General features: G+C 37.5%; 1 pseudogene; it reads left to right on the top strand.

The window, feature by feature from the left end:
• Nucleotides 1–2,718: 2,718 nt before the first annotated feature.
• Nucleotides 2,719–19,384, top strand: part of LOC139870768 (CMP-sialic acid transporter 1-like) — a 157,302-nt pseudogene continuing 140,636 nt past the window's right edge.

The following is a 19,384-nucleotide window of genomic DNA, read 5'->3' as shown; positions in this document are numbered from 1 at the left end:
AAAGGAAAGAAATTAAATTAGCTTGGAAGCCAAGTTTTACTTAGGGAACGAGTATTTTATTTTTGGATTGCCTTTGGCTTGAAGGACAAGTTAGCTTGGTCAACAAGTAGCTAGCTTTAATGTTTCACTATAAATAGACCCCTAGCCTCATTGTAATTGTTTGCACAAAAATAATAAGAAAAATTCTCTGGTTTGCGCCCGTGGATTAAACCCTTCTCCGCGTTTTAGAGTTGGGATATAACCACGTTAAATCCCTGTGTCGTTTATATTTATCGTTCTTACTTTAGCTATTTCGTTTGTCATTGTGGGTTTGGTGAGTAGCATAGATCACCTGTCTTGGTTGGGTCCATATTTCCTACAAGTGGTATTTAGAGCTCAAGGTTCGAGTATGGGCATGATGGAGATTTGAAAGCAAGGTGTTCGATATGGTTGATGATTCGTTTTTTTTTCATCAAGGTTAGATCAAACCACAGGGTTATGTGTCTTGCAACTTGTGTCGAGATCCAGAGACTTAGTTGATCGCGATGAACTTGGGGTATGTCTATGTATCCATGAAGTTGAACACACCAGGGTTGGTTTGATCCAGGCGGGTTATGATGTAAACGGGACGCTGGTTACATCGTGATGGTGATTTATTCGCGAAGGGTTACTGAGTCAAGGGGATCGGTTCGATAGGGTTCTGTTACAGAAGACACAAGGAGAGATTTTTTAGAAGATCCGGGTGACGGGTCAGGTTCTTGTTCCTCGTTATCCCGTACGAAGGAACAATTGAGCAAAATTCGGATGTTCATGCGCAGCTGCAGAAGAAAATTCATAGCGGGTTCGTTAACCTTGGATCTCCTTGAACATTTTACTGTAGGTAAAATACACTTAGATCCATCTTCTATAAAATTTTGAGGCCGATCGGACCGTTGAATTTTGAGTTACAATTTTTCGAATCTGGGAAGTTTTCAGGATGAATTTTTTCAGGTTTGAAGACGCGAGTGCGAGACGGTTTTGTCTAGTGAAACTTCAAGATATATGACCTATGTTTTCAGAGATGTGGGTTTGTTATGGGAGCTCAGGAGGGTGTTTTTCTCTCGTGTTAGAGCGGTTAGGTAACAAACAAGATGCATCGGTTTTAAAGTCGATAGTGGGAGTTATAGGGGAAGTTTGGTGCTTGCGTGTTTTGAAACGGAGGGGCCAAGTGTATGGTCAAATATTCCAAGTCAATGGAATATGCGGGCGGGTTAGAGATCCTTGTCACTAAGGAAATTGATGTCGAAGGGTGTCGGATAGAACGCATTTGACTGTTGCTCGGTTATTGGTTGATGTTTCAATAAAGGGAGCGATTTTCTTCGAGGGTGATCAATAGAAATCTTTAGGTGATGGATAGGGGCGGATAATCTGTAAGTCCCAGAACTTCAGCTTTCTAGGATCGTTGAGGGTGTCGGAAACTCGGTGAGAGTTTGGTTACCGACGGAAGTTATCGAGCTAGTGGGAGTTAGGCAACTAGTAGGGTTGTGGAGATGGTTGAGCGACTTGTTTCTCCAATGTTCTCAAGTTTAGTGTGTTAATTCCGGTAACACTAGGGCTTCGAATACTTGTTACTCTCTGATAACAAAGTAATTTGTGACTAACCGGTGATACAAACAAAGTTTCTTCTCGAAGCTGCGATTTAATTCTTACTCGTACAGTGGGAGCGTGCTTGGGATGAGAAGATGGGGTTTATGAAATTCATAGCGCTATGAGGAGATTAGTGTACCAACGAGAAAGCGGAAAGTTGAAAAGATGGTAGACTTCAAGGTGGTGATGGCGTTCGCACTAGGGTATCTTGAAGAATAGTCTACAAAGGCGTCTGTTAGAGTTCCTTTTTTGTTGGTGAAGGAAATTATAGATAGACAGAAATTCTGTACGAGGATGGTCGTTGACATGTGTGTTCGGGATTGGACGTGTCTAGATCGATCGGTGAGGCGGCGTTCTCTTATGAAAGAATCCTATGATTGAAGTCTCGCTCACTTCAATTGATCTTCTAGTGTAAGAAGATGATCTTCATGATAGAAGATGGTGGTGAAAGAAACCGAGATGGCTCAAGCTAGTAACTAAGAGATTGGATTATCGCTCAGCGGTGTTTTTGGTGTCGAAAGACTTCACTTGCTCGTAGTTTAACGAGTGAAGTGCGGCGTGATTCGGGTAGCTTACTCGGCGGTATTAAATAGAGTTGATAATCAGCTAATCTGGAGTTATTGTGGGTTTTGAATAAACACAGTTGAGGTGGTTTGGATTTATTGGTGAAGATTGGTAGGGGTTTGTTTAAAGTCTCCATGTAGGAGATTGTTGAGATATGGAAACTTTAAACAAAAGGAAAGAAATCAAATTAGCTTGGAGATTAAGTTAGCTTGGAAGCCAAGTTTTACTTAGGGAGCGAGTATTTTATTTTTGGATTGCCTTTGGCTTGAAGGACAAGTTAGCTTGTTCAACAAGTAGCTAGCTTTAATGTTTCACTATAAATAGACCCCTTGCCTCCTTATAATTGTGTGCAAAAAAATAATAAGAAAAATTCTCTGGTTTGCGTCCTTGGATTAAACCCTTCTCCGCGTTTTGGAGTTGGGATATAACTACGTTAAATCCCTGTGTCGTTTATATTTATCGTTCTTGCTTTAGCTATTTCGTTTGTCGTTGTGGGTTTGGTGAGTAGCATAGATCACCTATCTTGGTTGGTTCCATAATTCCTAACACACATCGCTCCTCACGGTTCTCACCAGTTCTCAGCTACTTACCTAATTTCACTCTCTATTCAAACCCCTAATTTCCACTTGTTCAACATCCTAAATTTTTAGACGATTCAATGTTCGCTTGATTAAATTACAACCTACTGATATGTTGCAACGAGATCACTCAAATTTAGTAGAATTTGAAGTTCTTATGTCATTATGCAAATTTACTTAGGTCTATAGTTAAGTGACATCAATGTTTGGCGTTCAGTACAGCATTGACTGATTAACACTGTTTGATACGTTCTTCCTTTGTTATAAATATGAAAAATGAAATGGAGTGAGTGTGCTTGTGAGGTTACCATTTAAATTCTTGCAATGTATAGTTTGCGCCTTTCACACCATTGTTTTGCTGTACCATTGTTTGTGTGTTAGCTAATGAACTTACTGAGTTTGTTTTATTGTTTTCTAAATACTTGTATAATATAACTAGGTCCATACATTAGCTATCCACGATTTAGAAGTCTGACATGTTGGTTATATGTGTAAAAACTGCAATCTGATTAGCTACTAAATGAGCAATTTCTAATTCTTTAATCATGGCAGGGCATTTTACTACCTTGTCACAAAGTAACGGGGGATACGAGTATGACTATGCGACTATTCCTTTTCTTGTTGAGGTCTTTGATATGGCCGACACGGGCGGTTTTTATTCGCGCGGTATCGTCAGGCCGCGGCTCGCCAGGATCAGCTAATCGTGGGAGGAAGGTACTGTTTTAAATTTATATTTAGTGGGGCCTAAATCTTATTACTCCTTATAAGTAAGGGAAGTATAACCTAGAGTCGTATTTTTGGGATATCAGTAGAATCGAACCTATATTTAAGCCTAAGATAGTTAGGGAGTAGTGAATATTTATTTTGGGGTTTTTCTAGTTTATAAGACAGATAAATTAAATGCGATAAAATTCGTAATTCAGATAAGGTTAAAATGAGTGCATACTATGACTTCATCAGTTATTCAGCCGAGATTATGGAATGCTGGCTCATGAATAGGCAGAGGCCTTGTATTCATTACACTGGTCCTAAACGCCCATGTCATAAGACATGTCACTGGGTACTGCGTTAGGCTTGAAGATTCTGAATAGACAGCAACGTCCCTTACCCCCAACGCTCGTGCAGTCTGACTACAGGCATACACGTTCAGACGGCTCATCCAATTGAGCGACTCGGTTGGGTGACGTATTAACATTCCGAAATGGTCTAAACTTTCTTAAGCATAATAGAATACATTGTTTACCATATCCGAGAGACGTGATGCGTTTCAATGCTTTCGTTAATGATTGGTAAAAGATAGTTAGGCCCTTAAAAAGAGTTCAACCATTAAGAACACCATGGCCAAGTCAAGCCGACTTCCATGAACACGTTCGGTTATCCTAACGGTCCAATCCTTTATGTGTCTAAACAAACAGTTCCTTAATTAACTAAGAATCCCTCAAGCGGGGTGCAATGCTTGAGACCGCATTATGGTGCAGTGTACTGGTCAACACTAACCGGGTTCCATGGCCTTACTTAGCAGAGGTACAGCTTACAACAACCGCTGTGCTTCAGCGTGCACGTACGAAGTTTATATGCTTGGTGACTACACTAGCATGGTCTAGGACCGACAATGTACTAAGGGTCTAGTCTGAAGTTTCACTACGAAAGAGTCCTCAGTCGGAATCACCAAGGGGTGACACAGATAGAGTACTCTGAATCGGGGTTCGCGACTTCCCAATAACAGAGCCTATAACTACCTTCTATTAGTTGGAAAAGCGATTGAGTTTAAAGCATAATCGGAAAGCATTTCAACAGCATACACAGACCATAATACTATTTCGACATTATAACTGCTTACATCATAGCATACACTAAAGATAACTACTCGCTAATCATGGCAACAATATCATAAAACATTATATAAGATAAAGGATAGAAGTACTAGTAGATTAGATGAGTTCTGAATATAAAAGTGACAACTTCAAGACTCCAGACCGCTCCTAATACAATCTTCAGCATTCTTCTCTGGGTACTAGGTTTTCCGCACGGAGTCGAAGGCCTTGAGAGTATGACTAATATTGTACAAGAGAGAGAAAGAAGTGAATTAAAGTGTGTGTTGGAATGAATGACAAAGCCCCTTTAAATAGACTAGGAATTTGCCAAAATACGGCTGGCAGGCCGTATGACAGCCCGTTTGGTGGCCCGTATTTGGCAAGCCGTTTTCCTGGCAGCCCGTATGGCAGGCATGTGGTGAGCCGTATTTGGCAGGCCTTTTACATACTGGCAGGCCGTATGGCAGGCCATTTGGCAGGCCGTTTTTTATGCTGGTCAGCCTTGATTCACTGGATCGTAACTTGATTTCTTGTCTTTCACCGTTTTCGCTCTAGAATCTTCGTTTGAGCTCCGATTCTCTTGATTCTTTTTGCACCGCGTTCGTAATTACTTGTTCTTTAATTCTAACCGAGGAAGTGGGTATTTTAACGATAAAGTTCAAATCTTTGTTGTTTTTGGGCCTTAATACCGGGGTGAAAACGTGACTTTTTAGCTGATATCAAATATCTCACACTTAGACTTTGCTTGTCCTCAAGCAAACTCTCATTTCCTTAAGAATCTTTTCGGCGTTTCCTTTCTAATAGCCTAAGAAGTTTGCTTTTATTATAAGAGCAAAAGATAAGATGAGTCATCTATGTTAGGATTGAAATTATCTCTGCAAGCATGCAAGGCGGTTACATGACATAGGCTAGCTTTCACGGGTCACTCGAATCACTCAAGTGTTTAGGGTTCCCTATAGATCTAAGAAATGAATACACTCATCGCCAGTCATGCTGCACCCATCGTCATAGGCTTGATAAAGACTCAAATCGTTGCTGCTAATGCGAGAGCGGTAGTAATCTTAGCTTTTATAGGTCATTTGTCAATGATGGGAAAGGAATTCTGAAGTGGTAGTGAAGTTGGGGTGAGATAAAAGGGTAATGTGGTCTTTATACTGACTTTTATTTGGATAGATAGGAGTGCAGAAGTGTTTTGAGAAGCACTTTTAAACTTTTCTTCATTTGATAATCATTTTCGGTCGAGTTCTCTTCGGCATTTCTTTTATTAAGTTCTGCTCCTTTTCTAATTTTTTTTTTAGAGACTTCATCTCTAGAAACTTTTAGTCAGCAAACTTTTTCAAGACCTTTTCCATGATACTTGAGAGGTTTATAACATCGAGTTTTCGGAAGGAATCTCATTTTCGGGATTTTTCAAAGGTAATGTGGATGTGGTGGAGTAGAAGTAGTGGAGGTGCGGAAGGCTTATGTTTGACAAATGGCTAGCTCTTTTGATTACAACTGAATCGCGTTTTGCTGCTTGGAGATGTAGATCTAAAGCAAATTCTGATTCTGAGCACAGACATCGGCACTCTCAAAGGAAAATAGTGAAGCATTTAAAGATGAATGCTGGTCGTATTTGTGGGGTGCCTCACCATAATCAATTTAGGTCGATAATGCCTTAGTCATGCAATGCTCTATTAGAGATTTCAATCTAACAAGATTTCCACCTTACTTAAGCCTTATTTTTATTGACAAATGTTTCAGGTTTTCAAAAATACTCTTTTGAAAAGGGTTTCTTTTGCAAAAATTTTAAAATTTGGCTTAAGGAATTGGAATCTTCGTTATAGGTTATTATAATACCGCATAAAAAGATTATACCAACATCCCACACTTGGACGAACATTGTCCTCAATGTTCCTAGTGTATCCCACACTTTGAGATTTGGGAGTATTTGTCTAGTGCTTTTATTGGGTGTTATTCCACACTTAGTGATAAACTAGGATGTGGCATAGTTTGAATCTTGAGCTAGTAGCAAGAAGAAAGAAATACCCCTAGCAGATGTGGCTGGTTTCCAATCCTTGCGTCTTTATTGGCTCATTTGTCATTCTTTATTCTTCTACTCTACTTTATTGAACGGGTTGCCTCCCGAGAATCGCTTTTGTTTAAGGTCGTTGGCTCGACCGTAGTGATGCTTTAAAGAGCAAACATTCCTCGCTAATGGTTGTGATCTTGGTCTTCTTGAGGGAATGTGAGTTTTGGTGAAAAAAATCCTGAGAAAGTGTCGGACCAATAGTGGTAGAAGATCTGGTACTTCTCTTGAAGATCTTCTGAACGATAAGTAGTGTGCAGTTTCGGCTCTTGATAAGTCTTGAAGTCCGATGAGGATATGATCCACAGCTCTGCTGGTTGACCCATGAATGTCAATCATAGAAGCAGTGCTGGTGTTGATGATTTCTCTGGTGGGTTGCTCATTTCGGAGGTCTTCAAATAATATCAGAAACTGTATATTTAGAATTTCGAAGTCTTCGAAACGGTGATCTCTACAGTAAGAGTCTGTTGCTTTGCACAAATTCGTTAAGAGACGAAGCTGGAAAGAAGTGAACAGCAATCCTGATCCGAGTATTAATTTCACCGTCTTTGAGTATATCTCCCGATATCCAGCTTTAAATGTGAAACTAGGATCTGTGGATTGTTGGCAGATACGTGTTATCTGCTTAGTAACGTAGGTGGCAATGTTGACTCGGTCTGGTTCAAGATGAGAGAACGGATTGTTTCTCCTTGCTTCTTATATAACAACGTCTCGTAGCTCTTTGATAATCATATCGGCGTGGTGATCAATGGTTACGTAAATTACTAGCCTCTCTAGTGTGGTTTCGAAATTATCTCTTTCCAAGAGAGCGAAAAAGCTGTGAATATCCTCGATCATTTGCATGTCGGAGTGATAAGTTGGACGTCCAGTGGAAAGATCCATATACTTCCGGATGAGAGTCAGTAGTACTCGTTGGTTTCGTGAGAATGGAAGTGCAGATCCGGCTAAGGCATTAAAAACCTTAGAGTAAATGATCTTCTGATCTCGACAGAATCTTGTCTCAAGAATAGTGCGAACCACTGAATTGCGCTCTCGTTGACTTTCTTCGTGATAGATATGATCGTGAAGAGAATTGATAAAGTCTTGAATGCATTCTTCTAGGATTTCAACATCATTGTCTTCTCGTCAGAGATAGAGGTGGTGTTCTTCTCGGATAGCCATAATTCGTTCTGTTAAGGGTAGCGAAAAATCAATGGTTGATTTTCGGATGGCTTCGAGAATGTCTTCAAATTCATCGGTATCATTGATGAAGGTGATCATGTCTGCATGTTTGGATATAATCGCAATTCGATCTGAAGAAGAGTTCGGCTCCCCTTGATCTGGTTCGATTGGAGAGTGTGAGTTATTCAGAATGTCTTCATGTTGCTCTACCTCATCATCATCGGTGTATTGTTCTTCTGAGGATGCGTCTGATGAACGGGTTTCTTCATTATTCTGATTCTCCACTTTGATACTTGCAGGATCAATTTCTATATCCTTAACCTCAGTGTAGTGACCCGAACTTTTCCATGTTTATATATATTAATTGAGATTGATATTTACATGATTAAATGTTTCCAACATGTTAAGCAATCAAACTTGTTAAGACTTGATTAATTGAAATATGTTTCATATAGACAATTGACCACCCAAGTTGACCGGCGATTCACGAACGTTAAAACTTGTAAAAACGACTTGACGATATATATATGGATATACATATGGTTAACATGAGATTATGATAAGTAAGTATCTCCATAAGTATAATAACAATGAGTTATATACATATAAACAAGACTACTAACTTAAGGATTTCGAAACGAGACATATATGTAACGATTATCGTTGTAACGACATTTAAATGTATATATATCATATTAAGATATATTAATATATCATAATATCATGATAATATGATAATTTAACATCTCATTAGATATAATAAACAATGGGTTAACAACATTAATTGAGATCGTTAACTTAAAGGTTTCAAAACAACACTTACATGTAACGACTAACGATGACTTAACGACTCCGTTAAAATGTATATACATGTAGTGTATTTAGATGTATTAAAATACTTTTGGAAGACTTCAAGACATATATCAAAACACTCATACTTAACGAAAATGGTTACAGTTACTTTCCCATTCTTTTCTTTCATCAAGAATTCTAGTCGTATTCTTACCCGTATTATACACAGCTTCAAAACGTACTTACTATGGGTATATACCAATAGGAACTAGCATGGGATTCCACTCTTGATTATGTCATGTATGACTAATCAATTTTAACTTCTACCATGAGCTAGTCAACTAACTAGAACTCCTTTTAACCCCACTCACCACTCACCAATTAACACTCATCATTCACTCCATTTCACTTCCAAATCTCTTTCTAATTCTCTCTCAACACACCCACACTATTATGAACGTATTTTTCCAGTAGTTAATCATCATCTTCATCAAAAATCACTTCAAGAATCAAGCTATAATCATCATAGGAAGAACACTTCAAGAATACTTCAAAAATCCCTTCAAGTTTACTAATTTACTTCCAAGCTTTCTAATCCATTCCAAGTAATCATCTAAGATCAAGAAACCTTTGTTATATACAGTAGGTTATCTTTCTTATTCAAGGTAATATTCATATTCAAACTTTGATTCAATTTCTATAACTATAAACTATCTTAATTCGAGTAAAAATCTTACTTGAACTTGTTTTTGTGTCATGATCCTACTTCAAGAACTTTCAAGCCATCCAAGATCCTTTGAAGCTAGATCATTTCTTGTCACTTCCAGTAGGTTTACCTACTAAACTTGAGGTAGTAATGATGTTCATAACATCATTCGATTCATATATATAAAACTATCTTATTCGAAGGTTTAAACTCATAATCACTAGAACATAGTTTAGTTAATTCTAAACTTGTTCGCAAACAAAAGTTAATCCTTCTAACTTGACTTTTAAAATTAACTAAACACATGTTCTATATCTATATGATATGCTAACTTAATGATTTAAAACCTAGAAACACGAAAAACACCGTAAAACCGGATTTACGCCGTCGTAGTAACACCGCGGGCTGTTTTGGGTTAGTTAATTAAAAACTATGATAAACTTTGATTTAAAAGTTGTTATTCTGAGAAAATGATTTTTATTATGAACATGAAACTATATCCAAAAATTATGGTTAAACTCAAAGTGGAAGTATGTTTTCTAAAATGGTCATCTAGACGTCGTTCTTTCGACTGAAATGACTACCTTTACAAAAACGACTTGTAACTTATTTTTCTGACTATAAACCTATACTTTTTCTGTTTAGATTCATAAAATAGAGTTCAATATGAAATCATAGCAATTTGATTCACTCAAAACGGATTTAAAATGAAGAAGTTATGGGTAAAACAAGATTGGATAATTTTTCTCATTTTAGCTACGTGAAAGTTGATAACAAATCTATTCCAACCATAACTTAATCAACTTGTATTGTATATTATGTAATCTTGAGATACCATAGACACGTATACAATGTTTCGACCTATCATGTCGACCCATCTATATAATATATTTTGGAACAACCATAGACACTCTATATGCAGTAATGTGGGAGTTAGCTATACAGGGTTGAGGTTGATTCCAAAATAATATATATAGTTTGAGTTGTGATCAATACTGAGATACGTATACACTGGGTCGTGGATTGATTCAAGATAATATTTATCGATTTATTTCTGTACATCTAACTGTGGACAACTAGTTGTAGGTTACTAACGAGGACAGCTGACTTAATAAACTTAAAACATCAAAATATATTAAAAGTGTTGTAAATATATTTTGAACATACTTTAATATACATGTATATATTGTTATAGGTTCGTGAATCAACAGTGGCCAAGTCTTACTTCTCGACGAAGTAAAAATCTGTGAAAGTGAGTTATAGTCCCACTTTTAAAATCTAATATTTTTGGGATGAGAATACATGCAGGTTTTATAAATGATTTACAAAATAGACACAAGTACGTGAAACTACATTCTATGGTTGAATTATCGAAATCGAATATGCCCCTTTTTATTAAGTCTGGTAATCTAAGAATTAGGGAACAGACACCCTAATTGACGCGAATCATAAAGATAGATCTATTGGGCTTAACAAACCCCATCCAAAGTACCGGATGCTTTAGTACTTCGAAATTTATATCATATCCGAAGGGTGTCCCGGAATGATGGGGATATTCTTATATATGCATCTTGTTAATGTCGGTTACCAGGTGTTCACCATATGAATGATTTTTATCTCTATGTATGGGATGTGTATTGAAATATGAAATCTTGTGGTCTATTGTTACGATTTGATATATATAGGTTAAACCTATAACTCACCAACTTTTTTTGTTGACGTTTAAAGCATGTTTATTCTCAGGTGAATATTAAGAGCTTCCGCTGTTGCATACTAAAATAAGGACAAGATTTGGAGTCCATGTTTGTATGATATTGTGTAAAAACTGCATTCAAGAAACTGATTTCGATGTAACATATTTGTATTGTAAACCATTATGTAATGGTCGTGTGTAAACAGGATATTTTAGATTATCATTATTTGATAATCTACGTAAAGCTTTTTAAACCTTTATTTATGAAATAAAGGTCATGGTTTGTTTTAAAAATGAATGCAGTCTTTGAAAAACGTCTCATATAGAGGTCAAAACCTCGCAACGAAATCAATTAATATGGAACGTTTTTAATCAATAAGAACGGGACATTTCAGTTGGTATCAGAGCGTTGGTCTTAGAGAACCAGAATTTTGCATTAGTGTGTCTTATGTAGTTTGTTAGGATGCATTAGTGAGTCTGGACTTCGACCGTGTTTATTTGAAAAATGATTGCTTAACAAATTTTGTTGGAAACTATATATTTTTAACATGTGAATATTATGTGATATATTAATCTCTTAACGCGTTTGATATTATGTGATAGATGTCTACCTCTAGAACAAGTCCCATTGACTCACCTAATAATAATGAAGAGTCAAATGTAAATTGGAATGATTCGTGGACTGATTCACAAGTTCCCGAAGAGGAACCGGAAGAAGAGTCGGAACCAGAAGAAGAATCGGAACCGGAAGAAGAATCGGAACCGGATGAAGAAATAGAACCGGTGGGGGAAATAATAAAACGGTTAAGTAAAAGAAAATCCTCAACCAACCGACCAAGGTTAATTATGGTCAATGGTGTTTCCGCTAAGGAAGCAAAATATTGGGAGGACTACCAATTCTCCGATGAATCGGATTCCGACGAGAATTCCGATGATGTTATAGAAATTACCCCAACTGAATTTAAAAAGGCAAAAGAAAATAATAAGGGAAAGGGCATAAAAATAGAGAAATCTAATTCCAACCCCGATGAACTTTATATGTATCGTCAACCCCCGAAGTCCTTAAGTTGTAACAATGACCCGGGAACCTCTAAACCACCAGGTTTTTCTAAACCAATGTGGAAAATAACGGCTCGTATTAGGGGAACATCATATATCCCTAGAAACTTGGGAAAACGAACCAAAACCAAAGAAGAAGAAACAAGCGAGTCGGAATAAGATAGTTGTATTCGTGTGGTGTGATATATGTAATATAGTGTGCTTATGCTTTATGATATATGTAAAAATTGTTTGTATTAATAAGTATTTTTTTATGAATCTAACTCTTGTCTATTTTACAGTATAAAAACACAAAATGGATAGACAACCCAATATTTTAAGAGACCTACCCGGAGACATGATTGATGAAATCTTGTCTAGAGTCGGTCAGAATTCCTCGGCACAACTATTTAAGGCGAGATCAGTTTGTAAGACATTCGAAGAACGTTCCAAGAATGATTTGGTTTATAAAAGGCTTTCGTTCGGAAGATGGGGGATATCACATTGGGAAATCCATAAGTTACGATGTGTTTACTTTGACGCATATATTGCGGGGAACCCAAATGCTATTTTACGCAACGGGTTAAGAAATTATTTTGACTCAGTATATCCAAATATAGGACTTCGTGATTTAGAAAAAGCGGCTAACATGCAACATAAAGAAGCATGTTATGCTTACGGGTTAGTAATGTTCGCTTCTCACCAAAGTGAGAACAAGAACATCGGGCTACAACTATTAAACAAAACGTTCCCTCAAGTGACGGAGTCGGTAATTGGGGTAAGAAATGAGGTTTTTAGGTTATTACGAGACTGTTGGTCATTACGTAACCCTCGTCCCTTTGACGACGTTACAACACGCTGTCTTATCAACGGCCATAACGGTTATGTTCCACAAGACCAAGGATGGGAAGTAATCCTAGTAAAACCAGAATGCATGACTTGTTTCTGGACGTATGAATTACGTGTCTTTATTGCCTTTGCTGAACGACTTGTGTACTAGCTAGAATTGTCTTCACAACTATGTTGTATCAAAGTTATTGTGTGCTATATTTCATGCTTTATGTAAAATAAACGGTATTGTAAGTTTGTAAAATATTGTATAAAAGTTTGAACGCGAAATATTATTACAATCAGTTTTTCATATAGAATTGTAGTAGTTGAATTGTATATTAGCTACTAAGTATGAACTTAACGGGTAGGTACTACCCGAATTTAAACTTATAAAATGCTAATATGAAGAAAAAGCTTTTATAAATGAGTTCATATTATGCTACGAAATACTATTAACTACTCTTAATATTCTGTATGATTAACTTGTTCCATTTAACTATTTTGAAGGAAATGGCACCGACTACTCGACACACCGTGAATATGAATGAAGAGGAATTCCGTACTTTTCTAGCTTCAAACATAGCCGCAGTACAGGCTGCGCTATATACCAACAATAACCTTGGATCTGGCAGTACAGGAAATCGTGTAGGATGCACCTACAAAGAATTCACTGCCTGCAAACCTTTGGAATTTGATGGAACCGAAGGACCGATCGGATTGAAACGGTGGACCGAGAAGGTTGAATCGGTGTTTGCCATAAGTAAGTGTACTGAAGAGGACAAAGTGAAGTACGCTACGCATACCTTCACAGGTTCTGCGTTAACATGGTGGAATACCTATCTAGAGCAAGTGGGACAAGATGATGCGTACGCACTACCGTGGTCAGCATTCAAGCACTTGATGAACGAGAAATACCGTCCCAGAACCGAGGTCAATAAGCTCAAGACAGAACTTAGAGGGTTACGAACCCAAGGATTTGATATTACCACGTACGAAAGACGATTCACAGAATTGTGCCTATTGTGTCCGGGAGCATTCGAAGATGAGGAAGAGAAGATCGACGCGTTTGTGAAAGGATTACCGGAAAGAATCCAAGAAGATATAAGTTCACACGAGCCCGCCTCCATACAACAGGCATGTAGAATGGCTCACAAACTAGTGAACCAGATTGAAGAAAGAATTAAAGAACAGACTGCTGAAGAGGCCAATGTGAAGCAAGTCAAAAGAAAGTGGGAGGAAAACGGTGATAAGAATCACCAATACAACAACAGCAATTACAACAATAATCGCAACAATTATCCCAACAATCGCAACATCAATCGCAACTACAACAAACGGCCCAACAACAACAACAACAACAACAACAACAACAACAACAACAACTACAACAATCATCCCAACAACAATAATAACCGCAACAACAACAACAATCAGAAGCAGCTATGCCAAAGGTGTGAAAAGAATCACTCGGGGTTCTGCACCAAATTTTGCAACAAGTGTAAAAGAAATGGTCATAGCGCGGCGAAGTGTGAGGTCTACGGACCAGGGGTTAATAGAACGAAAGGAACAAATGGTGTCGGAACGAGTAATGGCGGAGCAAGTAGTGTCGGAGCAAGTTATGCCAATGTAGTTTGTTATAAATGTGGAAAACCAGGCCACATTATTAGAAATTGCCCGAACCAGGAGAACACGAATGGACAAGGCCGTGGAAGAGTTTTCAATATTAATGCGGTAGAGGCACAGGAAGACCCGGAGCTTGTTACGGGTACGTTTCTTATTGACAATAAATCTGCTTACGTTTTATTTGATTCGGGTGCGGATAGAAGCTATATGAGTAGAGATTTTTGTGCTAAATTAAGTTGTCCATTGACGCCTTTGGATAGTAAATTTTTACTCGAATTAGCAAATGGTAAATTAATTTCAGCAGATAATATATGTCGGAATCGAGAAATTAAACTGGTTAGCGAAACATTTAAGATTGATTTGATACCAGTAGAGTTAGGGAGTTTTGATGTGATAATCGGTATGGACTGGTTGAAAGAAGTGAAAGCGGAGATCGTTTGTTACAAAAATGCAATTCGCATTATACGAGAAAAAGGAAAACCCTTAATGGTGTACGGAGAAAAGGGCAACACGAAGCTACATCTTATTAGTAATTTGAAGGCACAAAAACTAATAAGAAAAGGTTGCTATGCTGTTCTAGCACACGTCGAGAAAGTACAAACTGAAGAAAAGAGCATCAATGATGTTCCCATTGCAAAAGAATTTCCCGATGTATTTCCGAAAGAATTACCGGGATTACCCCCACATCGATCCGTGGAATTTCAAATAGATCTTGTACCAGGAGCTGCACCAATAGCTCGTGCTCCTTACAGACTCGCACCCAGCGAGATGAAAGAACTGCAAAGCCAATTACAAGAACTTTTAGAGCGTGGTTTCATTCGACCAAGCACATCACCGTGGGGAGCTCCTGTTTTGTTTGTCAAGAAGAAAGATGGTACATTCAGGTTGTGTATCGACTACCGAGAGTTGAACAAACTTACCATCAAGAACCGCTACCCACTACCGAGAATCGACGACTTATTTGATCAACTACAAGGCTCGTCTGTTTATTCAAAGATTGACTTACGTTCCGGGTATCATCAAATGCGGGTGAAAGAAGATGATATTCCAAAGACTGCTTTCAGAACACGTTACGGTCATTACGAGTTTATGGTCATGCCGTTTGGTTTAACTAATGCACCAGCTGTGTTCATGGACCTTATGAACCGAGTGTGTGGACCATACCTTGACAAGTTTGTCATTGTTTTCATTGATGACATACTTATTTACTCAAAGAATGACCAAGAACACGGTGAACATTTGAGAAAGGTGTTAGAAGTATTGAGGAAGGAAGAATTGTACGCTAAGTTTTCAAAGTGTGCATTTTGGTTGGAAGAAGTTCAATTCCTCGGTCACATAGTGAACAAAGAAGGTATTAAGGTGGATCCGGCAAAGATAGAAACTGTTGAAAAGTGGGAAACCCCGAAAACTCCGAAACACATACGCCAGTTTTTAGGACTAGCTGGTTACTACAGAAGGTTCATCCAAGACTTTTCCAGAATAGCAAAACCCTTGACTGCATTAACGCATAAAGGGAAGAAATTTGAATGGAATGATGAACAAGAGAAAGCGTTTCAGTTATTGAAGAAAAAGCTAACTACGGCACCTATATTGTCATTGCCTGAAGGGAATGATGATTTTGTGATTTATTGTGACGCATCAAAGCAAGGTCTCGGTTGTGTATTAATGCAACGAACGAAGGTGATTGCTTATGCGTCTAGACAATTGAAGATTCACGAACAAAATTATACGACGCATGATTTGGAATTAGGCGCGGTTGTTTTTGCATTAAAGACTTGGAGGCACTACTTATATGGGGTCAAAAGTATTATATATACCGACCACAAAAGTCTTCAACACATATTTAATCAGAAACAACTGAATATGAGGCAGCGTAGGTGGATTGAATTATTGAATGATTACGACTTTGAGATTCGTTACCACCCGGGAAAAGCAAATGTGGTAGCCGATGCCTTGAGCAGGAAGGACAGAGAACCCATTCGAGTAAAATCTATGAATATAATGATTCATAATAACCTTACTACTCAAATAAAGGAGGCGCAACAAGGAGTTTTAAAAGAAGGAAATTTAAAGGATGAAATACCCAAAGGATCGGAGAAGCATCTTAATATTCGGGAAGACGGAACCCGGTATAGGGCTGAAAGGATTTGGGTACCAAGATTTGGAGATATGAGAGAAATGGTACTTAGAGAAGCTCATAAAACCAGATACTCAATACATCCTGGAACGGGGAAGATGTACAAGGATCTCAAGAAACATTTTTGGTGGCCGGGTATGAAAGCCGATGTTGCTAAATATGTAGGAGAATGTTTGACGTGTTCTAAGGTCAAAGCTGAGCATCAGAAACCATCAGGTCTACTTCAACAACCCGAAATCCCGGAATGGAAATGGGAAAACATTACCATGGATTTCATCACTAAATTGCCAAGGACTGCAAGTGGTTTTGATACTATTTGGGTAATAGTTGATCGTCTCACCAAATCAGCACACTTCCTACCAATAAGAGAAGATGACAAGATGGAGAAGTTAGCACGACTGTATTTGAAGGAAGTCATCTCCAGACATGGAATACCAATCTCTATTATCTCTGATAGGGATGGCAGATTTATTTCAAGATTCTGGCAGACATTACAGCAAGCATTAGGAACTCGTCTAGACATGAGTACTGCCTATCATCCACAAACTGATGGGCAGAGTGAAAGGACGATACAAACGCTTGAAGACATGCTACGAGCATGTGTTATTGATTTCGGAAACAGTTGGGATCGACATCTACCGTTAGCAGAATTTTCCTACAACAACAGCTACCATTCAAGCATTGAGATGGCGCCGTTTGAAGCACTTTATGGTAGAAAGTGTAGGTCTCCGATTTGTTGGAGTGAAGTGGGGGATAGACAGATTACGGGTCCGGAGATTATACAAGAAACTACCGAGAAGATCATCCAAATTCAACAACGGTTGAAAACCGCCCAAAGTCGACAAAAGAGCTACGCTGACATTAAAAGAAAAGATATAGAATTTGAAATTGGAGAGATGGTCATGCTTAAAGTTGCACCTTGGAAAGGCGTTGTTCGATTTGGTAAACGAGGGAAATTAAATCCAAGGTATATTGGACCATTCAAGATTATTGATCGTGTCGGACCAGTAGCTTACCGACTTGAGTTACCTCAACAACTCGCGGCTGTACATAACACTTTCCACGTCTCGAATTTGAAGAAATGTTTTGCTAAAGAAGATCTCACTATTCCGTTAGATGAAATCCAAATCAATGAAAAACTCCAATTCATCGAAGAACCCGTCGAAATAATGGATCGTGAGGTTAAAAGACTTAAGCAAAACAAGATACCAATTGTTAAGGTTCGATGGAATGCTCGTAGAGGACCCGAGTTCACCTGGGAGCGTGAAGATCAGATGAAGAAGAAATACCCGCATCTATTTCCAGAAGATTCGTCAACACCTTCAACAGCTTAAAATTTCGGGACGAAATTTAGTTAACGGGTAGGTACTGTAGTGACCCGAACTTTTCCATGTTTATATATATTAATTGAGATTGATATTTACATGATTAAATGTTTCCAACATGTTAAGCAATCAAACTTGTTAAGACTTGATTAATTGAAATATGTTTCATATAGACAATTGACCACCCAAGTTGACCGGCGATTCACGAACGTTAAAACTTGTAAAAACGACTTGACGATATATATATGGATATACATATGGTTAACATGAGATTATGATAAGTAAGTATCTCCATAAGTATAATAACAATGAGTTATATACATATAAACAAGACTACTAACTTAAGGATTTCGAAACGAGACATATATGTAACGATTATCGTTGTAACGACATTTAAATGTATATATATCATATTAAGATATATTAATATATCATAATATCATGATAATATGATAATTTAACATCTCATTAGATATAATAAACAATGGGTTAACAACATTAATTGAGATCGTTAACTTAAAGGTTTCAAAACAACACTTACATGTAACGACTAACGATGACTTAACGACTCCGTTAAAATGTATATACATGTAGTGTATTTAGATGTATTAAAATACTTTTGGAAGACTTCAAGACATATATCAAAACACTCATACTTAACGAAAATGGTTACAGTTACTTTCCCATTCTTTTCTTTCATCAAGAATTCTAGTCGTATTCTTACCCGTATTATACACAGCTTCAAAACGTACTTACTATGGGTATATACCAATAGGAACTAGCATGGGATTCCACTCTTGATTATGTCATGTATGACTAATCAATTTTAACTTCTACCATGAGCTAGTCAACTAACTAGAACTCCTTTTAACCCCACTCACCACTCACCAATTAACACTCATCATTCACTCCATTTCACTTCCAAATCTCTTTCTAATTCTCTCTCAACACACCCACACTATTATGAACGTATTTTTCCAGTAGTTAATCATCATCTTCATCAAAAATCACTTCAAGAATCAAGCTATAATCATCATAGGAAGAACACTTCAAGAATACTTCAAAAATCCCTTCAAGTTTACTAATTTACTTCCAAGCTTTCTAATCCATTCCAAGTAATCATCTAAGATCAAGAAACCTTTGTTATATACAGTAGGTTATCTTTCTTATTCAAGGTAATATTCATATTCAAACTTTGATTCAATTTCTATAACTATAAACTATCTTAATTCGAGTAAAAATCTTACTTGAACTTGTTTTTGTGTCATGATCCTACTTCAAGAACTTTCAAGCCATCCAAGATCCTTTGAAGCTAGATCATTTCTTGTCACTTCCAGTAGGTTTACCTACTAAACTTGAGGTAGTAATGATGTTCATAACATCATTCGATTCATATATATAAAACTATCTTATTCGAAGGTTTAAACTCATAATCACTAGAACATAGTT

The sequence above is a fragment of the Rutidosis leptorrhynchoides genome, chromosome 10, assembly GCF_046630445.1.
Source record: "Rutidosis leptorrhynchoides isolate AG116_Rl617_1_P2 chromosome 10, CSIRO_AGI_Rlap_v1, whole genome shotgun sequence".
Taxonomy (NCBI): domain Eukaryota; kingdom Viridiplantae; phylum Streptophyta; class Magnoliopsida; order Asterales; family Asteraceae; genus Rutidosis; species Rutidosis leptorrhynchoides.
The sequence above is the reverse complement of the archived record's forward strand: the minus strand, read 5'-3'. Positions and strand labels throughout refer to the sequence as shown.